The following is a 27,078-nucleotide window of genomic DNA, read 5'->3' on the forward strand; positions in this document are numbered from 1 at the left end:
GAACATTCCAAGATAGATGTCGTTGTTCAACACTTTCCCACTGGGTCCAAGCCCCTTGTTTGGCCAGGCCAGCTGTTTTAGTTAACCTCTTCTCCTCTTCTACCTCTCATATTTCTTGCATTAGAAGCTCACGGCGCTCCTTACCTGTAGAAGATGACCACCACTTGTGGGTTGTCCACCCAAGTCCCTGGCGGCCTAGCTGGATAGCCCCAACCATCACCTTGTGCTTCAATCTAGACTCTGCCTCATCAACTGCTACACGGGCTGACCACTTCCTCCCTGATCTCACATCCAGCTGGGTGTTCTTGATGACAGGGTCTTTTGAGTCTCGAAGCATCAAGAATGATCTTTCCTTGGCATTCTTGACCTCTTCAACAAGGGATTGCACTGGGATGGTAAGCTTTGTCTGGCTACTGTGGATTGCAACATTGGTGAGACTGCTCGGTACTCCAAGCCACTTCTTCACATACTTGTTGATCTTCCGTTCCATTGCCTCAATGTGGGACATTGCCACTTCATAGACAGTTAGTGGCCACATTATCCGTGGCATCAGTCCGTACTGCAAGCACCACAACTTCAACTTGCCAGGCAAGCCACACTTGTCAACAGACATCAGACCCCTGCTGATCTGTTCTCCTGTCTCTTGAACCCTCTTGGTGTCTCTCAGCTCCTCTGTGTACCATCGACCGAGGCTCATAACTGGTTGGTCCTGAATGGATGGAATCTCCTCTCCACAAAGGGTGAAATGAAAGTCAACCAGCTTTCCTCTCCTGAGAACAAGGCTCCCTGACTTCTTAGTCTCATACTTCATTCTTCCCTAATCCATTAGCTCCTTGAGTCTAGATGGTACATTTTCCACTACCTCCGTGCTAGGACCCAAAAGGGTAAGATCATCCATGAACGCTCGTATTGGTGGTAACTCCTCTCCACCATCAAGTGCGACACCTGGTCCCACTGATTCTGCAGCCCTCACAATAACCTCCATGGCTAACACAAAAAGGATAGGTGAAATCGCACATCCCATTGGGATTCCAACATCCAAGCTCTGCCACCTAGTTGTAAACTGCTGAGTGGAAAACCTCATCCGGAAATCGTTGTAGTACTGCATAACAAAGTTCCTCACCTTAGCAGGAATCCATAGGAATTCCATCGCAAACTCAATCAGGACATGGGGAACAGAACCATATGCATTTGCCAGGTCAAGCCAAACTACAGCCAGATTTCTTCTCAACCTTTTTGACTCCTGGATGGTATGCCATATCACACTGGAGTGTTCAAGGCATCCTGGGAAGCCTGGTACTCCTGCCTTCTGCACAGATGTATTTACTAATCCATTCTCTATCACAAATGAAGATATTCTTTCTGCCAGAATGCCAAACATAATCTTCCCCCCTACATTCAGGAGTGAAATTGGTCAGAACTGAATTCAATGTAGAAGAATTCTCTTCCTTCGGGATGTATACTCCTTCAGCATCACTCCATGACAAAGGAACAACACCTTGTCTCCACACCACCTTTAACAATCTCCACAAGTATTTCCTCAGCTGTTCACACTTCTTGAACACCTTATACAGCACTCCATTAGGTCCTGGCACTGAGCCTGACCTTGCCTTTCTGACGAACCGTTCAACTTCTGCCACTTTGGGTTCTGACAGATCGAACTTCACTCCTGGCTTGGTAGGCTTCACAAGCCCTGAAATGTCAAGCAAAGGAGCCTCCCGCTGTTTGTTAGAGTAAGTGCTTGCCAGGTGATCCTTAAGTTCTTGTTGAGAGATGTTAAGCTGCCCGCTCTTACTTTGTTCAAACAGTTTCTTTGTGAACTCGTGAGGGTTCTCAAAGAACGACTTTCTTGCCTTCTCTCTCTTCTTTCTCTTTTTACGTTGTGACTCTGCATGACGGAGTGATGCTAACTTTATTCAAAAATGCTCTCGGAGATCAGCAAGCCCTGGCTTGTCACCCTCACTTGCTACCTTTTACCTCTGTCTCAACGATCTAAGCTCTCTCCTCAACCTACTAATCTCCTTCTGGCGCCTGCTTGGTTGCTGTGTAGGCTTTGCTTTCTTCAACTCAACCAAACCAAACCTGTACTTTCCAACATTGTAAATCATATCGCCCATCACTTCCAACTTTCTCTTTGATGTTCCCCTGAGAGTGTTCTCCAACATCATACTGATATCCTCATCAAATACACGCCAAGCCTTCTCATCTGCCATTGCTGGCCACTTGACCTTCCTCTTCTTCTCTACCTCCTCACCACCGCCATCATGCGAAGGATCTACCTGGGTACTGTGATCTGAAACCTGACCTGGGTTATCTCACGTCTGACCTGGAGTATGATCATGCTCTCCAGAGCGAATTGCTGTGGCTTGTGAACCAGTGGTTGAAAAGACCACATCATCTGTGCTTGGTGAAGTAATCTCATCTTCATCCACCGGGATGGGATAGTGCTCCAACTTTGCTTGGTGGACTCGTAAGCCTTTAATGCTGGAAAACGCTCTTCCACACCAACACACTGGACACTCAGAGCCTCTTATCCTAGATCTTGGTCGTAGTCATTCCCTGTAATTAACTGTATCCGTACAGTTATCCCTCTACAATTCATACAGCAGAGAAAAAGGTCCATCAGTACAGTTCTTACAGAATAGAAACAGGTCAATCGATACAATTCTGACAGCAGTGAGATAGGTCCATCTGTATAATTCATACAGAATAGAAACAGGTCCATATTTGTGGTTTATACAGAATAGAAAGAGTTATATCAGTACAATTTATACAGAATAGAAACAGATCCATCAGTACAGTTCATACCAGAATAGAAACATGTCCATCAGTACAATTCATACGGAATAGAAACAGGTCCATCAGAACAATCCTTACAGAATAGAAACAGATCCATCTGTATAATTCATACAGAATAGAAACAGTTATATCAGTACAATTCATACAGAATAGAAACAGTTATATCAGTACAATTCATACGGAATAGAAACAGTTATATCAGTACAATTCATACGGAATAGAAACAGTTATATCAGTACAATTCATACGGAATAGAAACAGTTATATCAGTACAATTCATACGGAATAGAAACAGTTATATCAGTACAATTCATACAGAATAGAAACAGTTATTTCAGTACAATTCATACAGAATAGAAACAGATCGATCGGTACAATTCATACAGAATAGAAACAGGTCAATCAGTACAATTCATATAGAATAGAAACAGGACCAACAGTACATTTAAAAAGCAGAGAAACTGGTCCATCGACACAATTCATACAGAAGGGAAACAGGTCCATCAGTTCAATTCTTACAGCAGATAAACAGGTCCATCTGTACAATTCATACAGAATAGCAGCGGGTTCATATTTACAGTTTATAAAGAATAGAAACAGTACAATATCAGTACAATTCATACAGAATAGAAACAGTTATATCAGTACAATTCATACAGAATAGAAACAGGTCGATCAGTACAATTCACACAGAATAGAAACAGGTCCATCAGTGCAATTCATACAGCAGATAAACAGGTCCATCAGTACAATTCATACGGAATAGCAACGGGTCCATATTTACAGTTTATACAGAATAGAAACAGTTATATCAGTACAATTCATACGGAATAGAAACAGATCCATCAGTATAATTCATACAGCAGTGAAACTGGTCAATCAGTACAATTCATACAGCAGAGAAAAAGGTCCATCAGTACAATTCTTACAGAATAGAAACAGGTCCATCAGTACAATTCATACAGAATAGAAACAGGTCCATCAGTACAATTCATACAGAATAGAAACAGGACCAACAGTACATTTAAAAAGCAGAGAAACTGGTCCATCGACACAATTCATACAGAAGGGAAACAGGTCCATCAGTTCAATTCTTACAGCAGATAAACAGGTCCATCTGTACAATTCATACAGAATAGCAGCGGGTCCATATTTACAGTTTATAAAGAATAGAAACAGTACAATATCAGTACAATTCATACAGAATAGAAACAGTTATATCAGTACAATTCATACAGAATAGAAACAGTTATATCAGTACAATTCATACAGAATAGAAACAGGTCCATCAGTACAATTCATACAGCAGAGAAACAGGACCAACAGTACAATTAAAAAGCAGAGAAACAGGATCATCGGCACAATTCATACAGAAGGGAAACAGGTCCATCAGTTCAATTCTTACAGTTCATACAGCAGAGAAATAGTTCCAAAACTACAATTAAACAGCATAGAAATAGGTCCATCAGTACAATTCATACAGAATAGAAACAGGTCCATCAGTGCAATTCATACGGAATAGCAACGGGTCCATATTTACAGTTTATACAGAATAGAAACAGTTATATCAGTACAATTCATACGGAATAGAAACAGATCCATCAGTATAATTCATACAGCAGTGAAACTGGTCAATCAGTACAATTCATACAGAAGAGAAAAAGGTCCATCAGTACAATTCATACAGAATAGAAACAGGTTGATCAGTACAATTCATACAGCAGAGAAACAGGACCAACAGTACAATTCATACAGAATAGAAACAGGTCCATCAGTACAATTCATATAGAATAGAAACAGGACCAACAGTACATTTAAAAAGCAGAGAAACTGGTCCATCGACACAATTCATACAGAAGGGAAACAGGTCCATCAGTTCAATTCTTACAGCAGATAAACAGGTCCATCTGTACAATTCATACAGAATAGCAGCGGGTTCATATTTACAGTTTATAAAGAATAGAAACAGTACAATATCAGTACAATTCATACAGAATAGAAACAGTTATATCAGTACAATTCATACAGAATAGAAACAGGTCCATCAGTGCAATTCATACAGCAGATAAACAGGTCCATCAGTACAATTCATACGGAATAGCAACGGGTCCATATTTACAGTTTATACAGAATAGAAACAGTTATATCAGTACAATTCATACGGAATAGAAACAGATCCATCAGTATAATTCATACAGCAGTGAAACTGGTCAATCAGTACAATTCATACAGCAGAGAAAAAGGTCCATCAGTACAATTCTTACAGAATAGAAACAGGTCCATCAGTACAATTCATACAGCAGTGAAAAAGGTCCATCAGTACTTTTCAAACAGAATAGCAATAGGTCCATCAGTACAATTCACACAGAATAGAAACAGCTCCAAATGTACAGTTTATACAGAATAGAAACAGTTACAGTATATCTGTACAATTCCCACAGAATAGAAATGGGTCCATCGGTACAATTCCTAAACCAGAGGAACGGGTCCACCAGTGCAATTCATACTGCAGAGAAAGAGGAACATCGGTACAATTCATACAGAATAGAAACAGGACCATCAGTACAATTAAACAGCAAAGAAACAGTTCCATCAGTGCAATTTATACAGAAAGAAACAGATCAATCAGTACCATTCATACAGAATAGAAACAGGTCCATCAGAACGATTCATACAGCAGATATACGGATCCAGCAGTACAATTCATACAGAATTGCAACAGGTCCATCAGTACAAATCATACGAAATACAAAAAGGTCCATTGTACTTTTCAAACAGAATAGAAGCATGTCCATCAGTACAATTCCTACAGAATAGAAATGAGTCCATTGGTACAGTTCCTAAACCAGAGGAACGGGTCCATCGGTGCAATTCATACAGAATAGAAACAGTTCCATCAGTACAATTAAACAGTTGAGAAGCAGGTCAATCAGTACAATTCATACAGCAGACAAACAGGTCCATCTATGCAATTCATAGAAACAGGTTGATATACTTTATACTTTATTGTCACCAAACATTTGGTACCAGAACGTACAATCATCACAGCGATATTTGATTCTGCACTTCATACTCCCTGGATTACAAATATTAAATATTAAGAATATTTAAAATAGTTAAAATTAGTAAATATTATAAATTTAAATTATAAATCATTAATAGAAAATAGAAAAATGGAAAGTAAGGTAGTGCAAAAAAACCGAGAGGCAGGTCCGGATATTTGGAGGGTACGGCCCAGATCCGGGTCAGGATCCGTTCAGCAGCCTTATCACAGCTGGAATGAAGCTGTTCCCAAATCTGGCCGTACGAGTCTTCAAGCTCCCGAGGCTTCTTCCGGAGGAAAGAGGGACGAGAAGTGTGTTGGCTGGGTGGGTCGTGTCCTTGATTATCCTGGCAGCACTGCTCCGACAGCGTGCAGTGTAAAGTGAGTCCATGGACGGAAGATTGGTTTGTGTGATGTGCTGTGCCGTGTTCACGATCTTCTGCAACTTCTTTTGGTCTTGGACAAGACAACATCCATACCAGATTGTGATGCAACCTAGAAGAATGCTTTCTACGGTGCATCTATAAAAATTAGTGAGGGTTTTAGGGGACAGGCCAAACTTCTTCAGTTTTCTCAGGAAGTAAAGGCGCTGGTGGGCCTTCTTCGCAGTGAACTCTGCTTGGTTGGACCAAGTTAGGTCGTTTGTGATATTGATCCCGAGGAACTTAAAGCTTTTGACCTGTTCCAGCATACAGCAGAGAAACAGGACCAACACTACAATTAAATAGCAGAGAAACAGGTCCATCAGTACAACTCTTACAGCAGACAAACAGGTCTATCTGTACAATTCACACAGAATAGAAACATGTCCATCAGTACAATTCATATAGAATAGAAACAGGTGCATCTGTACAATTCATACAGCAGAGAAACAGGTCCAACACTACAATTAAATAGCCAGGAAACAGGTCCATAAGTACAATTCATACAGAATAGAAACAGGTCCATCAGTACAATTCATACAGAGGAGAAACAGGTCCAGCTGTACTACTCATACAGCAGAGAAACAGGTGCATTAGTACAATTCATGCAGAATAGAAACAGGTGCATCAATACAATTCATACAGAATTGCAACAAGTCCATCAGTACAAATCATACGAAATATGTAAAGGTCCATCAGTAATTTTCAAACAGAATAGAAACATGTCCATCAGGACAATTCATGCAGAATAGAAATAGGTCCATCAGTACAATTAATACAGAATAGAAACAACTCCATAAGTACAATTCATATGGAACAGAAAAAGGTCCATCAGTACAATTCATACAGAATCGAAACAGGTCCATCAGTACAATTCATACAGAATAGAAACTGAACCATCAGTACAATGCATACAGATTAGAAACAGGTCCATCAGTACAATCATATGGAATAGAAACAGATCCATCAGTACAATTCATACAGCAGAGAAACAGGTTGATCCGTACAATTCATACAGCAGAAAGCAGGTCCATTGGTATGATTCATACAGGATGGAAACAGGTTCATCAGTACAATTCCTACAAAATAGAAACAGGTCCATTAGGACAATTCTTACAACAGAGAAACATGTCTATCGGTACAATTCATACAAAATAGAAACAGGTCCATGTGTACAGTTCATAGAGAATAGAAACAGGTCCATGTGTACAGTTCATAGAGAATAGAAACAGGTCCATCAGTACAATTCATACAGCAGAGAAACAGGTTCATTACTACAATTCACATGGAATACAGAATAAAAACAGATTGATGTGTTACTATTCTGTATGAATTGTACTGATGGACCAGTACAATTCATACAGAATATTAACAGGTTAATCAGTACAATTCCGACAGCAGAGAAACAGGTCCATCAGTACAATTCATACAGAATAGAAACGGGTCCATCAGTACAATTAAACAGCAGAGAAGCAGGTCTATCTGCACAATTCATACAGCAGAGAAACAGGTCTCTCAGTACAATTCATAGAGCAGAGAAACATGTCAATCAGTAGAATTCATTCAGAATAAAAACGAGTACATCAGTACAATTCATACAGCAGACAAACAGAACCATCAGTACAATTCATACAGAATAGCAACAGGTCCATCAGAACAATTCATACAGAATAGAAACAGGTCCATCAGAACAATTCATACAGCCGAGAAACAGGTCCATCAATACGAACAAACCTCAGAGAATCAGGTCCATCAGTAGAATTCATACAGAATAGAAACAGTACAATTCATACAGCAAAGAAATAGGTTCATCAGAACAATTCATACAGAATAGAATCAGGTCTCTCAGTAGAATCATGCAGAATAGAACCAGGTTGTGATGCACCCTAGAAGAATGTTTTCTACTGTGCATCTATAAAAATAGTGAGGGTTTTAGGGGACAGGCCAAATTTCTTTAGTTTTCTCAGGAAGTAAAGGCACTGGTGGGCCTTCTTGGCAGTGAACTCTGCTTGGTTGGACCAAGTCAGGTCATTTGTGATATTGACCCCAAGGAACTTAAAGCTTTTGACCTGTTCTACTTGCGCACCACCGATGTAAATTGGGTTGTACAGTCCGCAAGTCCTTCTGAAGTCAACAACCAATTCCTTCGTCTTGCTGACATTGAGGGATAGGTTATTGTCTTCGCACCATGCCACCAGGTTCTTAATTTCCTCTCTGTACTCAAACTCATCATTACCCGAGATATGGCCTACAATTGTTGTGTCATCAGCAAACTTATATATTGAGTTCGATGGAAACTTGGCTACACAATCATGGGTGTACAGTGAGTACAGCAGGGGGCTGAGTACACAGCCTTGTGGGGCACCAGTGCTCAGAGTGATTGTAGAGGAGAGCTTGTCCCCTATTTTTACAGCCTGGGTCCTGTCTGTGAGAAGTTGAAGATCCAGCTGCAGATCTGAGTGCTAAGGCCCAGGTTCCGGAGCATAGGAATCAGTTTATTTGGAATGATGGTATTAAAGGCAGAGCTGTAGTCAATGAAAAGGGGCCTTACATATGCATCTTTATTCTCCAGGTGTTCTAAGGAGGAATGTAGGGCCAGAGAGATGGCATCTGCCGTTGACCTGTTGCTCCGGTAGGCGAATTGCAAAGCGTCGAGGTTGACCAGTAGGCTGTGGTTGATGTGTGCCATAACCAATCTCTCGAAGCACTTCATAGCAATTGATGTCAGAGCCACAGGTGAATAGTCACTCAAGCATGCCACCTTGCTCTTCTTCGGCACGGGGATTATCATTGCCTTCTTAAAACACGAGGGGATCTCAGACTGAAGCAAGGAGCAGTTGAAGATGTCAGCAAACACTCCAGCTAGCACGTTTGCACAGGCCCGGAGAACCCGTCCCGGGACACCATCTGGGCCCGTTGCCTTCCTTGGATTTATCTTCAAGAAGGTCCTTCTAACATCCTCCTCGGTAACGATGAATCTCGATGTCACCAGGTCTGGTTCATCCGGAGGGAGCAGGACGCTCCTCTTCTGTTCCAATCTTGCGTTGAATACGTTAAGTTTGTCAGAAAGAGAAGCACCACAGTTATTGATATTCCTAGGCTTTTCTTTGCACCCGGTGATCTCATTTAGACCCTGCCATAGTCTACTGGCATCCCTCTGGTTAGCCTGGGCTTCCAACTTGGCTCGATATTGCCTCTTGGCGCCATTAATGGCTTTCCGGAGTTCACGCCCGGATTCCGTGTAGCGACTGGTATCCCCGGACCTGAAAGCCGCAGCTCTAGCCTTTAAAAGGGACTTGACCTCATAATTCATCCAAGGTTTCCAGTTCGGGAATACCTGGATTGTCTTGCGAGACACACAGTCCTCCGTGCATTTCCAAATAAAGTCTATGACAGCTGAGGTATACTCATCGAGGTTAGCTGCCGAGTCCTTGAATACTAACCAGTCCACCGATTCAAAGCAGTCACGGAGGATCTCATCCATTTCCTCCGTCCAACGCGAGACTACTTTTGACACCGTGACCTCCCGCTTCAGTTTCTGTTTGTAAGCCGGGAGGAGGAGTACGGCCTGATGGTTCGATTTTCTGAAGTGAGGTCGTGGGACGGAACAGTAGGCATCCTTGACTGCTGTGTAGCAGTGGTCAAGTATATTCGGGCCTCTAGTGGGGCAGGAGACATGTTGGTATAACTTTGGCAGCGCCTTTCTGAGGTTGGCCTGGTTAAAGTCCCCGGCTGTAATGAGCAAAGCCTCCGGATACCTGGTCTCAAGTTCACTGATGTTGACATACAGTATGTTCCGAGCACACTTCACGTCCGCCTGGGGAGGAATGTAGACCGCTGTCAGTATGACCAAGGTGAATTCCCATGGCAGATAGTAGGAACGACACTTCACCGACAGGTGTTCTAGGTCCATCGTCACCGAGGAGGATGTTAGAAGGGCCTTCCTGAAGATAAATCCAAGGAAGGCAACGGGCCCAGATGGTGTCCCGGGACGGGTTCTCCGGGCCTGTGCAAACGTGCTAGCTGGAGCTTGTCAGTGCCACTGTGTCCGAGCACCACGCAGTGTTGATCAGTAGGCAGACACCACCTCCCCTCATCTTGCCTGAAGACGCCGTGCGGTCCATCCGATGGATCGAAAATCCCTCTGGTCGGATGGCACAGTCGGGGGTGGCAGGGGAGAGCCAGGTCTCGGTGAAACAGAATACACAGCAGTTCTGCATCTCCCTGCAGTAGGTGAGTCTCCCTTTAAGATCATCCACCTTGTTGTCTATGGCTTGCACATTAGCTAGTAGGATGGTGGGCATAGGGACCCTGAAGCCCCTCAGCTTCAATCTGACCAGCAGCCCAGCTCTTTTCCCAGGCTTCCTCGGTAAGTAGTGCATCTTTCCAGGTTTCCATCGATGCAGTGTGGTGTTGGCAGCTCTTTGAGGTTGGTGGATGCGTACCACGGGGATCGATCAGCTGGTCGCGTCGTCATGTGCTCCGGGTCGGGCCGAGTGACGGGGGAGGCTCCGCTGCCACTTCCAGCTGCCGGGGGCCCAGGCTGTCGATTGGGTCGGGCCCCGAAGCTGACACTTAATCCCAGACGGCCGGGCTCCCGGCTGAAACAAGTCCGTAAGCCGAGTCATGGTTGCGGAGGCCTCCGCTCCAGCCGAGCCTCGGGCTCAATTTCTGAGGTCGGCAGCAGCGGCCTCACTTCTGGCAGCTGTGGATGTCCACCAACGGGGCTTTACAGTGGTCTCTCCGGGGAAGCGTCTGGGCCACCTTGAGGTCTCTACCGTCACTCCTGTGTGGTCATCTGCTGCAGAGAGGTGCTGGTCGGAATGGGCCATGTCCCCAAGTGCTCCGGCACTGTAGCAGACCGTGGGTCTCCGGGAACGAGGTGGGCCTCGTTGGTCGAGTCCAGGTGCAGTCCAAAGTTTAAGAAGTAGTTCTGGCGTGGTGGTCTCCAGCTGGGTCAGTAGCTTCGCCAGGGTGTTGTTGATCTTGATATTGCTAGATTGTTGGTTTAGAAGGGTTTCTCAGGCATAGGATGGTGGAGAGGGCAGTTTGCTTGGGAGAGCACACGCAGAGTCGCCAGCTACCGGCGCCTTCTTTAATGGTTTAATGGAAACAGCTCCATCAGTGCAATTAAACAGCAGAGAATGAGGTCCATCAGTACAATTCATACAGAATAGAAACAGGTCCATCGGTATAATTCCAACAGCAGAGAAACAGGTCCATCAGGTCAATTCATACAGAATAGAAACAAGTGCATCAATACAATTCATACAGAGCAGTAACAGGTCCATATCTGTAAAATTCATACAGAATAGAAAGAGGTCCATCTGTACAGTTCATACAGAATAGAATCAGGTCCATCTGTATAATCATACAGAATAGAAACAAATGCATTGGTACAATTCATAGAGAATAAAAACAGATTCATTGGTACAATTCCACAGCATGGAAACAGTTCCATCAGTACAATCATACAGAACAGCTCCATCAGTACAATTAAACACCAGAGAAACAGATTCATCACTACAATTTATACAGCAGAGAAACAGTATTTTTACTGCAATTCATACAGAATAGAAACAGGTCCATCAGTACAATTCATACAGAATAGAAACAGGTCCATCAGTACAAATTAAACAGCAGAGAAACAGGTACATCAGTACAGTTCATACAGAATAGAAACAGGTCCATCAGTACAATTCATACAGAATAGAAACAGGACCATCAGTACAATTCATACAGAATAGAAACAGTTATATCAGTACTATTCATACAGCATAGAAACAGGTCCATCGGTACAATTCATACAGAATAGAAACAGGTCCATCAGTGCAATTCATGCAGAATAGAAACAGTTATATCAGTACTATTCATACAGCATAGAAACAGGTCCATCGGTACAATTCATACAGAATAGAAACAGGTCCATCGGTACAATTCATACAGAATAGAAACAGGTCCATCAGTGCAATTCATGCAGCAGAGAAACAAGTCCAGCATTATAAGGCATCGAAGATGATATTGTTGTCAAATTATTAATTAGTTGGTGTATTATTGCGACATGTACTGAGATACACTGAATAACTTGTAATTTCTTTTGTTCATGGAGATTGATTCATTGCAACAGTGCTTTGAGATAGTTTAAGGTAAACCTGAAAAGTGCAGTATAAGGTATTACATTTGTAGAGGAAGGGGACGGCTGGTAGTCAATGAGGTGCAAGATCGCAACAAGATATTTTGTATAGTCAAGAGTGCATCTTATCACACTTGGATCTGTTGAATATTTTATAACAGTAGGGTAGAAACTGTCCATGTGCTTGGTGCTGTATGCTTCCAGGCTTTTGCACTTTCTGCCTGATGGGAGTAGGGAAAAGAGACAAATTCCGGTGTGAGTTGGATGTTTGATTATACAGGCTGATTTCTTGAGGCTGCGAGCATCATAGTCAGTGTCTGTGGAGTGGAGGGTGGCTTCCGTGATGTACTGGACTGTGTCCACAATTCTCTCCAGTTCATTAGAGTCATGGGTGGAGCAGTTGCCATTTCAAGCTGTGTTGCTCCCAGAAATGGGTGCTTTCTATGGTGTTTCGATACAAGTTAGTGTAGGTGCAAGGGCACATATTAAATTTCTTTTGCTTACTGGGGGAGCAGAGACGTGAATGTTGTTGGAAATCAGGTTTGCTTGTTCAGTGAGTGTGGATGGAAGATACTAACTAACAGTAAGTAGGTTAACTATTTATTTACTGGATGAAACATACATTGAGCATTCAATAAACCCTTCAAGCTAAACTCAGTTACAGGTACTTATCTAAACCGAGTGCCCAAAGTGGCAGGACAAGACAGACAGTAAACATATACACAGTGGCAAATACAGGAGTGGAGTCATCAGGACGCTGTCGTGATGTTTTTTTTTAGCAGTCTTTCTTATTTTTATGAGGCCGAGTTGCTAGCTCGACGCTCAACCCAGCACGGATGGAAAGCGTGCAAGGGAGTCGGTTGGATTCGAACTCGGGAGCCTTTGCTCCGAAGTCTGGCGCTGATGCCACTACGCCACCAGCTGGCAATACCTGTGTGTTTCTGTTGGCATCTTAAAGTGCAGCTTAAGAACTCTGGAAAGAGAAACAAGGGTAGACTGCTCAACTGTGCTTTTACTCAGCATCACTCTACATCATTGATACAGGGTCCCTGCACCCCTCAGTCTCTGAAAATACATTTCAAAGATCCACCACCATCAAGTGAAAGAAACATCTGCTCTCAGAGCCTGAATAGGATTCCCCTTCCTCTGATACTGTGACCCCTGGTTCCAGATATTGCAGACTTCAAGTTTGCAAAGTTTGTGCTATGTAAAGTCAAATTTATTGTCAATTGCACAAGTATTTATATATATTTTTTACAATTATAAACATCTTGATCAAGGGAGCAAGTATTACTCCATTCTCTGGGAGTTAGTGATGTTGTGTAATTAAGATTTCGATCTTTAAATTTACATTGACTTTGATTATGATTTTGACTTTGACTTTTATATCTTTGTCTAAGAGACACGAGACTGTTCAGATAAAAGGAGCATGTGGATACATGGAGTTTATGGATATAGGGGAGACATGGATACAGACAACATGTAGATACAGGCAACATATACAGTCCATATAGTGAACACCTGTATTCCCTGTATGGGTGTAGGGAACACATATATACTGGGAACTATCGTAGAGAAGGGAACAAACAGCCACCAATGCATCAGGAGATACATACAATGGATGGAAGCCTTGACCCTCAGGAACAATTCAATAATCCTGCTTCCTTTCTGTGTCGCCTGACAATTTAGTTAACAGATAGTATTACCCATTTTCTGTTGAGATTGGCTTTTTACCAAGAGCAACATCATCTGATAAGAAGCTATAAATTATAGGTAACAATTTTATTTAGACACTGGACCTGTCCCAGCAGATAGCAGGTGCCACAATTGTAAATCATTTCCTGTCATGCAATGTTTCGATTTTGAAGGTAGTGTAAGGCAGGTGCACTCAACCCATTATATTGCATTAATTATACATTGGTTACCAACATTAAAAAGAAATCAGATTATCATCCAGATTTAGTGCTTTATGGAAAACTAACAACAATTAGAAGGTGCACAAGAAAGATCAAAGTTGTAAATGGGCAAAATGGACACAAAATCTAATTATTTAACATTTCGGAAGCTTTTCCCCATGGAGTTGTATTCTGAATGGCCCTGTCCTATTACAGTGAATCTATAAAAGGGTCCATAAATTTTGTGAACAGCTATCATTAACTATCATCATATCATTACAGAGTTCGTTGAAGAAATCCTTAAATCCAAAATTGTTATGGTGGTTGTGGGAATTTATTAATCACCAGGTTTCAAAACCTGGGCCTGTGTACCTCCCTCTGCAGCTTGATCCTCAGCTTCTTTATTGAGAGACCACAGACACTTCAGATCAGTAATAACGACACCTCCTCGCTGACCCAGATGCGCCTCAAGGATGCATGCGTAGCCCACTGCTCTTGTCTCTCAATACTCATGACTCTGTGGTTAAGCAAAGTTCAGATGCAGTATACAGTGGTATGCAAAAGTTAGGGCACCCCTGGTCAAAATTTCTGTTACTGTGATTAGCTAAGTGAGTAAAAGATGAACTGATTTCCAAAAGGCATGAAGTTAAAGGTGACATATTTCTTCAATATTTTAAGTAAGAAAACTTTTTTATTTCCATCTTTTACGGTTTCAAAGTAACAAAAAAGGAAAAGGGCCTGCAGCAAAGGTTTGGGCACCCTGCGTGGCAATACTTAGTAACACCCCCTTTGGCAAGTATCACAGCTTGTAAACGCTTTTTGTAGCCAGCTAAGAGTTTTCAATTCTTGTTTAGGGAATTTTCCCCCATTCTTCCTTGCAAAAGGCTTCTAGTTCTGTGAGATTCTTGGGCCGTCTTGTATGCACTGCCCTTTTGAGGTCTGTCCACAGATTCTCGATGATGTTTCGGTCAGGGGACTGTGAGGGCCATGGCAAAACCTTCACCTTGCGCCTCTAGAGGTAGTGGATTTTGAGGTGTGTTTAGGATAATTATCCTGTTGTAGAAGCCATCCTCTTTTCATCTATCATGAAGATTTTGACCAAGGGAGCATTGGATGCAGGTGTCATCTTGGCCAGAAGTCTTTTCCCTTCAGGTAGTGGTGATGTCTGTGTGAACTATCTCCTTGAGTAAATTACCAGTGGAATTATTCTAACTTCTATTCGCAAAACAAAAGCAAGCTTTCATAGAAACATAGAAACATAGAAAATAGGTGCAGGAGTAGGCCATTCGGCCCTTCGAGCCTGCACCGCCATTTATTATGATCATGGCTGATCATCCAACTCAGAACCCAGCCTTCCCTCCATACCCCCTGACCCCTGTAGCCACAAGGGCCATATCTAACTTCCTTTTAAACATAGCTAATGAACTGGCCTCAACAGTTTGCTGTGGCAGAGAATTCCACAGATTCACCACTCTCTGTGTGAAGAAGTTTTTCCTAATCTCGGTCCTAAAAGGCTTCCCCTTTATCCTCAAACTGTGACCCTTCGTTCTGGACTCCCCCAACATCGGGAACAATCTTCCTGCATCTAGCCTGTCCAATCCCTTTAGGATCTTATACGTTTCAATCAGATCCCCCCTCAATCTTCTAAATTCCAACGAGTACAAGCCCAGTTCATCCAGTCTTTCTTCATATGAAAGACCTGCCATCCCAGGAATCAATCTGGTGAACCTTCTTTGTACTCCCTCTATGGCAAAGATGTCTTTCCTCAGATTAGGGGACCAAAACTGCACACAATACTCCAGGTGTGGTCTCACCAAGGCCTTGTACAACTGCAGTAGTACCTCCCTGCTCCTGTACTCGAATCCTCTCGCTATAAATGCCAGCATACCGTTCGCCTTTTTCACCGCCTGCTGTACCTGCATGCCCACTTTCAATGACTGGTGTATAATGACACCCAGGTCTCGTTGCACCTCCCCTCTTCCTAATTGGCCACCATTCAGATAATAATCTGTTCTCCTATTTTTGCCACCAAAGTGGATAACTTCACATTTATCCACATTAAATTGCATCTGCCATGAGTTTGCCCACTCACCCAACCTATCAACCTGCATCCTCTTAGCATCCTCCTCACTGCTAACACTGCCACCCAGCTTCGTGTCATCCGCAAACTTGGAGATGCTGCATTTAATTCCCTCATCCAAGTCATTAATATATATTGTAAACAACTGGGGTCCCAGCACTGAGCCTTGCGGTACCCCACTAGTCACCGCCTGCCATTCTGAAAAGGTCCCGTTTATTCCCACTCTTTGCTTCCTGTCTGCTAACCAATTCTCCACCCACACCAATACCTTACCCCCAATACCGTGTGCTTTAAGTTTGCACACTAATCTCCTGTGTGGGACCTTGTCAAAAGCCTTTTGAAAATCCAAATATACCACATCCACTGGTTCTCCCCTATCCACTCTACTAGTTACATCCTTTCATAGGACTTTTGTTGGACAGACATTATCTGTGGAGGCAATGTTTCCAGTCAAGACCCTATATCAGGATTGAGAATGTAAGTGGAATATAGCCAGTATAATGCTTCTGCATATTCCTTGTATCTTTGAGTCTATGAACATATTGATCATCAGAGAAGTTTTAAGAAACAGTCAATGTTTTGGGCCGAGACCCTTCAGCAGGACTGGAGTGAAAAAAGCTGAGGAGTAGATTTGAAAGGTGGGGGAGGGGAGAGAGAAAGGCTAGGAGATATGTGAAACGCAGAGGAGGAGGGATGAAGTAAAGAGTTGGGAAGTTGATTGGTGAAAGAGACAGAAGGCTATGGAAGAAAGAAAAGGGTGGAGGAGCAACAGAGGGAGGTGATGGGATGGCAAGAAGATAAGGTGAGAGAGGGAACAGGGGATGGGAAGTGGTGAAGGGGAGTGAGGGGTGGGGGTATTACTGGAAGTTCGAGAAATCAACGTTAATGACCTCAGATTAGCCTATGATGTCTGTGCCAATCATGATGCCAAATTAAACTAATCCCTTCTTCCTGCACATGATTTATTTCTGTCCTTCCATGCATATCTATGTGTCTATCAAAAAGCTTTTTAAATGCTACTGTCATATCAGCTTCTATCACGACACCCAGGGAAGGAATCTTGAAGCCTTACAAGGTGAATGCATAGTGTGGTGATAAAATGTGAGTACCTCAGACACTGGAAGAGCACAGAGAGTTCTGAGGCTCGAGTAGATGAAAGAAGAAAGGGCAGGTAATGTTAAAGCTGGTTTTCACCGGAGATGAATTTCAACCCCAGATCTCCATGAATTTGGCATCATCGTGCAGATCACAATGCAAATGATAACAGCACCAAAACAGCAAAGCTCCAATCCGTAAGTGCTGGGAAATCCCTATGGTGAGTCTCCAACTCCTCCCTTCAAACCAGCATATAAAATAATCCTTCAACTCTCCCTTTGATGTGAGCTCTTCTATCCCTCAGATGTGCTTTTCTTTGTCTTGTGACCACAAACATGAAAGTCGCTCCTCCTAACAGATCACCACTAACACCTGTCATTTTTAACTCGCGGACATACAGCATGGAAACCTGCCCTTTATCTCACCGTATCAGGCTGACCTTCAAGTACCAATTTATGCTTATCCAATTATGTTCTCTCCATATGTCCATCAGCTCCCTACAGATTCTGCCAGTCACCCACACACTAGGAGTAAATTTAGAACAGCCAATTAATCTCACAACAAGCCTAGGAGCACGCAAGGAGACTATGCGCACAGCATACAGACAACGTTAGAGCTCAGGATCAAACCCAGGTCACTGGAGATGTGAGTCTGTAGCTCTGCCAGCTGGACCACTTACATCTATTTAGTATTTCCAAAGGATAATCTTCAAGAATTCAGGTTGAGCTTTATGAAAAGGTCATAGTCGATGGTATATTTGAAGAGATTGTATATTGTAACATTGTTAATATTGATCGTCCTTTATACTACAGTGCTTTCACAATTAATACTGTAATTTAATAAGCTGATCATTCAATCAGCTTTATTGAACCAGTACAGTTCTAGTAAAATGTGTAATACATCACCTAAAGGTTGAGGGAAAGAATAATTATCAAGGTACAAAGAATTCACAATAAACACGATATTCTGGAATGCCAACTAGTGAGATGAACTTTTATGCAATTCATAATTCTCATTCATTTATGTGCAAACCATGAATCTACTCAAGCAATTCAGAGACATTGGCCAATAAAATCTCTGGGTTAATTTGTTATTGTCCAGTTTAACTGCTAGATCTTTCACTCATGTCACTAGATCATAAATTCAAATTCTACTCGAGAAACACCAGTGTAGAGCTGCACTTTTAGAGGAAACCTCTTGGTTTAGAAATTAAACAGATGCTCCGTCTGCTCTCAAGTACTGTGATGAATAAAACATAATACCCAAAGTATTTATCAATTGGTTAGAGACTGGGAAGCACAGATGTTCAAAGGGATCTGCGACACCTGCACAGAAGATGGCGCCAGTAACTGGCGACTCAGCACGTGCTCTCCCGAGCAAACTGCCCCCCTACACTATCCTATACCCGAGAAACCCTTCTTAACCTCCAATCTGCTACATCTAGCAAGATCAACAACACCCTGGCAAAGCTACTGACCCAGCTGGAGATCACCGCGGCAGAATTGCTTCTTAAACTCTGGACCGCACCTGGACCCGACCAGTGAGGCCTGCTCTGAGGCCCACCACGTTCCCGGAGACCCGCGGTCTGCTACCGTGCCGGAGCACTTGGAGACACGGCCCATTCCGACCAGCACCTCTCCAGAGCAGACGACCACACAGAAGTGACGTCGGAGACCTCAAGGTGCCCCAGACGCCTCCCCGGAGCGACCACCGTAAAGCTAGCTCCGTTGGTGGACATCCACAGCTGCCGGAAGTGAGGCCTCTGCCGCCGACCTTGGAAATTGAGCTCGAGGCTCGGCTGGAGTGGAGGCCTCCTCCACAGTGACTCAGTTTACAGACTTGTTTCAGCCAGGAGCCCGGCTCTCCGGGATTAAATGTCCATTTCAGGGCCCGACCCAATTGACAGCCTGGGCCCCCGGCAGCTGGAAGTGGAAGCGGAGCCTCCCCCGTTACTCAACCCAACCTGCAGCATCCGACGACGTGACCAGCCGATCGATCCCCGCGGTACGCATCCACCAACATCAAAGAGCTGACAACAACACACTGCATCGATGGAAACCTGGAAAGATGCACTATTTACTGAGGAAGCATGAGAAAAGAACTGGGCTGCTGGTCAGATTGAAGCTGAGGGGCTTCAGGGTCCCTATGCCCACCATCCTACTAGCTAATGTGCAAGCCAAAGAGAACAAGGTGGATGATCTTAAAGGGAGACTCACCTACTGCAGGGAGATGCAGTACTGCTGTGTATTCTGTTTCACTGAGACCTGGCTCTCCCCTGCCATCCCCGACTGTGCCATCCGACCAGAGGGATTTTCGATCCATCGGATGGACCGCACGGCATCTTCGGGCAAGACGAGGGGAGGTGGTGTCTGCCTACTGATCAACACTGCGTGGTGCTCGGACACAGTGGCACTGACAAGCTCCTGCAGCCCGGACCTGGAACACCTGTCGGTGAAGTGTTGTTCCTACTATCTGCCACGGGAATTCACCTCGGTCATACTGACAGTGGTCAACATTCCCCCCCCCCAGGTGGACGTGGAGTGTGCTCTGAACATACTGTATGCCAACATCAGTGAACTTGAGACCAAGTATCCGGAGGCTTTGCTCATTACAGCCGGGGAATTTAACCAGGCCAACCTCAGAAAGGCGCTGACAAAGTTATACCAACATGTCTCCTGCCCCACTAGAGGCCCGAATATACTTGACCACTGCTACACAGCAGTCAAGGATGCCTACTGTTCCATTCCACGACCTCACTTCGGAAAATCGGACCAGCAGGCCGTACTCCTCCTCCCGGCTTACAAACAGAAACTGAAGCGGGAGGTCACGGTGTCAAAAGTAGTGTCGCGTTGGACGGAGGAAACGGATGAGGTCCTCCGTGGCTGCTTTGAATCGGTGGACTGGTTAGTATTCAAGGACTTGGCAGCTAACCTCAATGAGTAGGCCTCAGCTGTCACGGACTTTATTTGGAAATGCACGGAGGACTGTGTGTCTCGCAAGATGATCCAGGTATTCCCTAACCGGAAACCTTGGATGAATTATGAGGTCAACTCCTTTTGAAGGCTAGAGCTGTGGTTTTCAGGTCCGGGGATACCAGTCGCTACACGGAATCCAGGCGTGAATTCTGGAAAGCCATTAAGGGCGCCAAGAGGCAATATCGAGCCAAGTTGGAAGCCCAGGCTAACCAGAGGGATGCCGGTAGACTATGGCAGGGTCTAAATGAGATCACCAGGCGCAAAGAAAAGGCTGGGAATATCAATAACTGTGGCGCTTCTCTTCCTGACAAACTTAACGTATTCTATGCAAGATTCGAACAGAAGAGGAGCGTCCTGCTCCCTCTGGATGAACCAGACCTGGTGGCATCGAGATTCATCGTCACCGAGGAGGATGTTAGAAGGGCCTTCCTGAAGATAAATCCAAGGAAGGCGACGGGCCCAGATGATGTCCCGGAACGGGTTCTCCGGGCCTGTGCAAGTGAGCTAGCTGGAGTGTTTGCTGACATCTTCACCTGCTCCTTGCTTCAGTCTGAGATCCCCACGTGTTTTAAGAAGGCAACGATAATCCCAGTGCCGAAGAAGAGCAAGGTGGCATGCCTGAATGACTATCGACCTGTGGCTCTGACATCAATTATTATGAAATGCTTTGAGCGATTGGTTATGGCACACATCAACCACAGTCAACCTCGACACTTTGCAATTCACCTACCAAGCAACAGGTCAATGGCAGGTGCCATCTCTCTGGCCCTACATTCCTCCTTAGAACACCTGGAGAATAAAGACGAATATGTAATGCTCCTTTTCATTGACTACAGCTCTGCTTTTAATACCATCATTCCAAATAAACTGATTCCTAAGCTCCGGAACCTGGGCCTTAGCACTCAGATCTGCAGCTGGATCTTCAACTTCCTCACAGACAGGACCAAGGCTGTAAAAATAGGGGACAAGCTCTCCTCTACAATCACTCTGAGCACCGGTGCCCCACAAGTCTCTGTACTCAGCCCCCTGCTGTACTCACTGTACACCCATGATTGTGTAGCCAAATTTCCATTGAACTCAATATATAAGTTTGCTGATGACACAACAATTGTAGGCCGTATCTCGGGTAATGATGAGTTTGAGTACAGAGAGGAAATTAAGAACCTGGTGGCATGGTGCAAAGACAATAACCTATCCCCCAACGTCAGCAAGACGAAGGAATTGGTTGTTGACTTCAGAAGGAGTAGCGGACCACACGACCCAATTTACATCAGTGGTGCACAAGTGGAACAGGTCAAAAGCTTTAAGTTCCTTGGGGTCAATATCACAAATGACCTGACTAGGTCCAACCAAGCAGAGTTCACTGCCAAGAAGGCCCACCAGTGCCTTTACTTCCTGAGAAAACTAAAGAAATTTGGCCTGTCTCCAAAAACCCTCACTAATTTTTATAGATGCACCGTAGAAAGCATTCTTCTAGGGTGCATCACAACCTGGTATGGAAGTTGTCCTGTCCAAGACCGGAAAAAGCTGCAGAAAATCGTGAACACGGCGCAGCACATCACACAAACCAATCTTCCGTCCTTGGACTCACTTTACACCGCACGCTGTTGGAGCAGTGCTGCCAGGATAATCAAGGACATGACCCACCCAGCCAACACACTTTTCGTCCCTCTTCCCTCTGGGAAAAGGCTCAGGAGCTTGAAGACTTGTACGGCCAGATTTGGGAACAGCTTCTTTCCAACTGTGATAAGACTGCTGAATGGATCCTGACCTGGATCTGGGCCGTACTCTCCAAATATCCGGACCTGCCTCTCGTTTTTTTTGCACTACCTTACTTTCCATTTTCTATTTTCCATTTATGATTTATAATTTAAATTTTTAATATTTACTATCGATTTGTACTCCAGGGAGCGGGAAGCACAGAATCAAATATCACTGTGATGATTGTACATTCTAGTATCAATTGTTTGGTGACAATAAAGTATAAAGTCATTGGAGGCTAACCTGTGGGACCAACCAATGGCTAGGAGGGCAAATGCCTTTATTACAAATGGATTTGAGTACAGGAGTACACAATGTCTTCCCACAACTATACAGGGTCGAGGTGAACGTATTCCTTGAATATTGTGGTTCAGTTTGATCTCCTTACTTAAGAAAATATATATTTTCTGGAGTGAGTACAGTGAAGATTGCATTTTGTGTTTAGCTCCAGATTACATCATCTTCATTTTCTTGTATCCCCAAGGCATTCCATACATAAATCAAGAGCAAGAGGATAACTAGCGAGAAGGCAGGACCAAAGAAGGATAAAGGACAGTACATGTGCTTAAAGGCAGAAAAATTGGGTGAGGTCCTAAATGAAGTCTTTGCATCAGTATTTACCAAGGAGAAGGATATGAAGACAGGAAGATCGGTGTAGAATGTACTAATTTGCTGGGGCTATTTGAGATAAAGAAGGAGGAAGTGTTGGGTGTCTTGGAGAAATTAAGGTGGGTAGGTTCCCAGGGCCAGATGAAATATACCCTTGTTATTGAGAGAGGTAGGAGATAAGATTGCTTGTGCCTTAAGTACTCTTTAACCACAGGTGAGCTCCCAGTGGATTAGTGAGTAACTAGTGTTCCTTTATTCAAGAAGGGAAAATAGGGAAACTATAGACCAATGAGTCTCACATCAGTGGTAAGGAAGTTACTAGAGAGAATTCTTAGGGATAAAATCTATGAGTAATTGGTAAAACAATGATATAATTAGGTACAGTTATTGGTGGTTTTATGTGTAGCAAGTCGTGTCTTACTAAGTTTCTCGAGAAGAAGACAAATGCGATTGATAAAGGTAGATCTGTGGATGGTGTCTACATGGATTTCATCATGGTGTTTGACAAGCTCCTTCCTGGAAGGCTGATTCAGAAGATTAAGGTACATGGGTTCCGCAGTGATTTGTTGTTTGGATTCAAAATTGGCTTGCCCACAGAAGACAAAGGGTGGTGGTCAAAAGGACTTATTCTGGCTGGAGGTCCATGTTCCACAGGAATCCAGGTGAAAACGTAAGTGTATGTTAGATACAAAAAAAAAATGGATAGTGTGGAAGAAAGGATATAGATATCGATCAGTTTCAGACATGACGGAGAAATGACAGATGGAGTTCAACTGGTCAAGTGCTGCTCTTTGGAATATCAAATGTACACAACCCTTCATAGCGCTGATGTGGAGAGGGATCTTGTGATCCAAGTCCATTGCTCCTTGAAAGTAGCTGTACGGTTTCTTTGGGAGGGAAAGAAGGCAAATACCGTGCTTGATTTTATTAGTCAAGGACCAAGATCAAGAGTTGAGAAGTCAAGCTGAAGGTTTATAAAACTGTAGTTAGGCCATATCTGGAGTATCTGGCTGCTCCATTATTAGGAAAGATGTAGAGGCTTTGGAGAGGATACAGAAGAGTTTTACCAAGATGCTACCTGGATTAGAGGGCATGTGCTATAAGGGGAGGGTGGACAAACTTGGCTTGTTTTCTCTGGAGTGGCGAAGATAAAGGGAGATCTGATACCTTTTTTTAGATAAGGAGAGGCATAGAATTGAGTAGACATACAGTTTCCTTCCCCAGGGTTGGAATGTCAAATATTAGAGTTCATGCATTCAATGTGAGAAGGTGCAAAGTCAAAGGAGACAGGTATGGCAAGGTTTTTTCTTGTGGTGGATGCTTGGAATGTGCTGCCTGGGGTTAGTTCAGAGGCAAATACACCAGAGGCATTGAAGAGGCTCTTAGATAGACACATGAATGTGCAGAAATGGAGGATATGGACACAGTGTAGGGAGCAGGGATCAGGTTGGTTGTATAATTTAATTGGTTTGGTGCAGCATTGTGAGCTGAAGGGTCTGTTCTCATGTTGTACCCTTCCATTTTCTATGTTCTATTTTGCCACTCCATTGCACAATCTCTTCAAGGTACACCCACTTACATGAAAATTTCATTCTCTTCAACAGGAGTTCTATGAGACGCTCTCTCACTGTTCCCCACTGTGATCTCTTCTGCTCTCCTGCCCTTTGACAAGTGCTCACCAAACTTGCTACTACAGTCATATGCCCTTCCAGGGTGCCTTTCTACATCGATAAATTATTCCATGTGGTTTCCAACGCTGCTTCCAGGTGTCCCAGTTTGGCCCCAGACAGGATTCAATGTCACAACGCATCTCCTCCTCACTTGGATAAATCCATTGCCTACCAGCTTTTGCTCCTGCTCTTCCCTTCACCTTTTTATACTCACTATCTCTAATCTTTCAGTCCAGATGTAGGACCCCACCCTGAAACGTCGACTGAACAGATCAGCCCACAGATGCTGGCTGCCCCGTTGATCTCCTCCTCTGTTGTGTACATTGCCCCAGGATGGCAGGTTTGAACCTCGAGGCAGGGTTAGATAGACTAAGACCTTATTCTCTAGAATATACAAAACTGAGTAGAAATTTGATTGAAAACTTATAAACCTCTGGAAGGTTCGATGGGTGGGTTAGAGCAAGATAATTTCCCTGGCTTCTCAGATCAGGGACACAGTTTGAAAACAAGGCAGAATTTTCTTAATGCAGAGGGTGGAGAACCTCTGGCATTGTTTACCCCAGAGGTCTGTGGAGTTTCAGTAACTGACTTCACTTAAAACAGACATTGATAGATTTATAGATATTAGGAAAATCAAAGAATATGAATGACATACGAAATGCTGGAGGAATTCAGCGAGTCAGTCAGCGTCTATGGAGAGGAATAAACAGTCAACATTGCCGGCTAAGACCCTTCAGAAGGACCTGTGAAGAGCAACAGCCAGAAAAGCACAAGCCGGACAGTCACCACACGACATGACGAGATCCACCGGCAATGGGTGTACATGATTAAACTTGTAACTCAGAGGAGGATGATGTTGGAGGCTGTAGTTACATTGAATTACTGCTATCTGCCAAGTCACATTATAATGGATTATAACTTGAGAAGCAGAAGCTAAACTCAGATGTAGCAGTATTACAGTGGAGAAAAGGGAATTACAGAGGCATGGGAGAGGAGCTGGTGTAAATTGATTGGAAAAGATTACTGACAGAGATGACGGCAGAGCAACAATGGCTGGAATTTCTAGAAGCAATTCAGAAGGCACAGGATATATACATCCCAAAGATGAAGTATTCTAAAGGCCAGATGACACAACCATGACTAACTTGAGAAGTCAAAGCCAACATAAAAGCCAGAGAGGGCATATAATAGAGCAAAGATTAGTGGGAAGTTAGAGCATTGGGAAGCTTTTAAAAAATAAAAGAAGGCAACTAAAAAATAGTAATTCAGAAGGAAAAGGTGAAATATGATGGTAAGCTAGCCATAATATTAAAGAGGATACCAAAAGTTTCTTCAGATACACAAAGTGTAAAAGAGAAGCTGGAGTAGGCATTGGGACACTGGAAAATGATCCTGGAGATATGGTAATTGGGGCAAGGAAACACCCGAAGTTTGAGAGTATCAGGGGATAGAAGTGTGTGAAGTTCCCTTTGCTAGGCTCTTGGGTAACCAAAAGGTCAGAAGGTAGATAAGTCATCTGGACCAGATGGTATATACCCCAGGGTTCTGACATAGGTGGCTGAAGAGATTGTGGAGGCATTAGTAATAATCTTTCAAGAATCAATTGATGCTGTCATGGTTCCAGAGGAGAGGAAAATTGCAAATGTCACTCCATTCTTCAAGAAGGAAGAGAGGCAGAAGAAAGGCAATTATAGGTCGGTTGTCTGACCTCAGTGATTGGGAAGATATTGGAGTCAATTGTTAAAGATGTGGTTTTAGAAACTTGGAGGCACATGATGAAATAGGGTAGTTAGTATGGTTTCCTCAAAGGGAAAATCTTGCTTAACAAATCTGTTGGAATTCTTTGAAGAAATCTTGCTATCTTGAGGCAAATCAGAGTAGATAAATCCCAAGGACCTGACTGGATATTCCCTCGGACCTTGAAGGAGACTAGTGTTGAAATTGCAGGGGCCCTGGCAGATATATTTAAAATGTCGGTATCTACGGGAGAGGTGCTGGAGGACTGGAGGATAGCTCATGTTGTTCCATTGTTTAAAAAAGGCTCTAGAAGTAATCTGGGCCGGTAAGTTTGACGTCGGTAGTAGGCAAATTATTGGAAACATTACTAAGAGATAGGATCTACAAGTATTTGGATAGACAGGGACTTATTAGGGAGAGTCAACATGGCTTTGTGCGTGGTAGGTCATGTTTAACAAGTCTATTAGAGTTTTTCGAGGAGGTTACCAGGAAAGTGGATGAAGGGAAGGCAGTGGATGTTGTCTACATGGACTTCAGTAAGGCCTTTGACAAGGTCCTGCACAGAAGGTTAGTTAGGAAGATTCAGTCGCTAGGTATACATGGAGAGGTAGTAAATTGGATTAGACATTGGCCCAATGGAAGAAGCCACAGAGAGGAGGACTGCTTCTCAGAGTGGAGGCCTGTAACTAGTGGTGTGCCACAGGGATCAGTGCTGGGTCCATTGTTATTTGTCATCTATATCAATGATCTGGATGATAATGTGGTAAATTGGATCAGCAAATTTACTGATGATACAATGATTGGAGGTGTAGTGGACAGTGAGGAAGGTTTTCAAAGCTTGCAGAGGGATTTCGACCAG

The sequence above is a fragment of the Mobula hypostoma genome, chromosome 17, assembly GCF_963921235.1.
Source record: "Mobula hypostoma chromosome 17, sMobHyp1.1, whole genome shotgun sequence".
NCBI classification, from domain to species: domain Eukaryota; kingdom Metazoa; phylum Chordata; class Chondrichthyes; order Myliobatiformes; family Myliobatidae; genus Mobula; species Mobula hypostoma.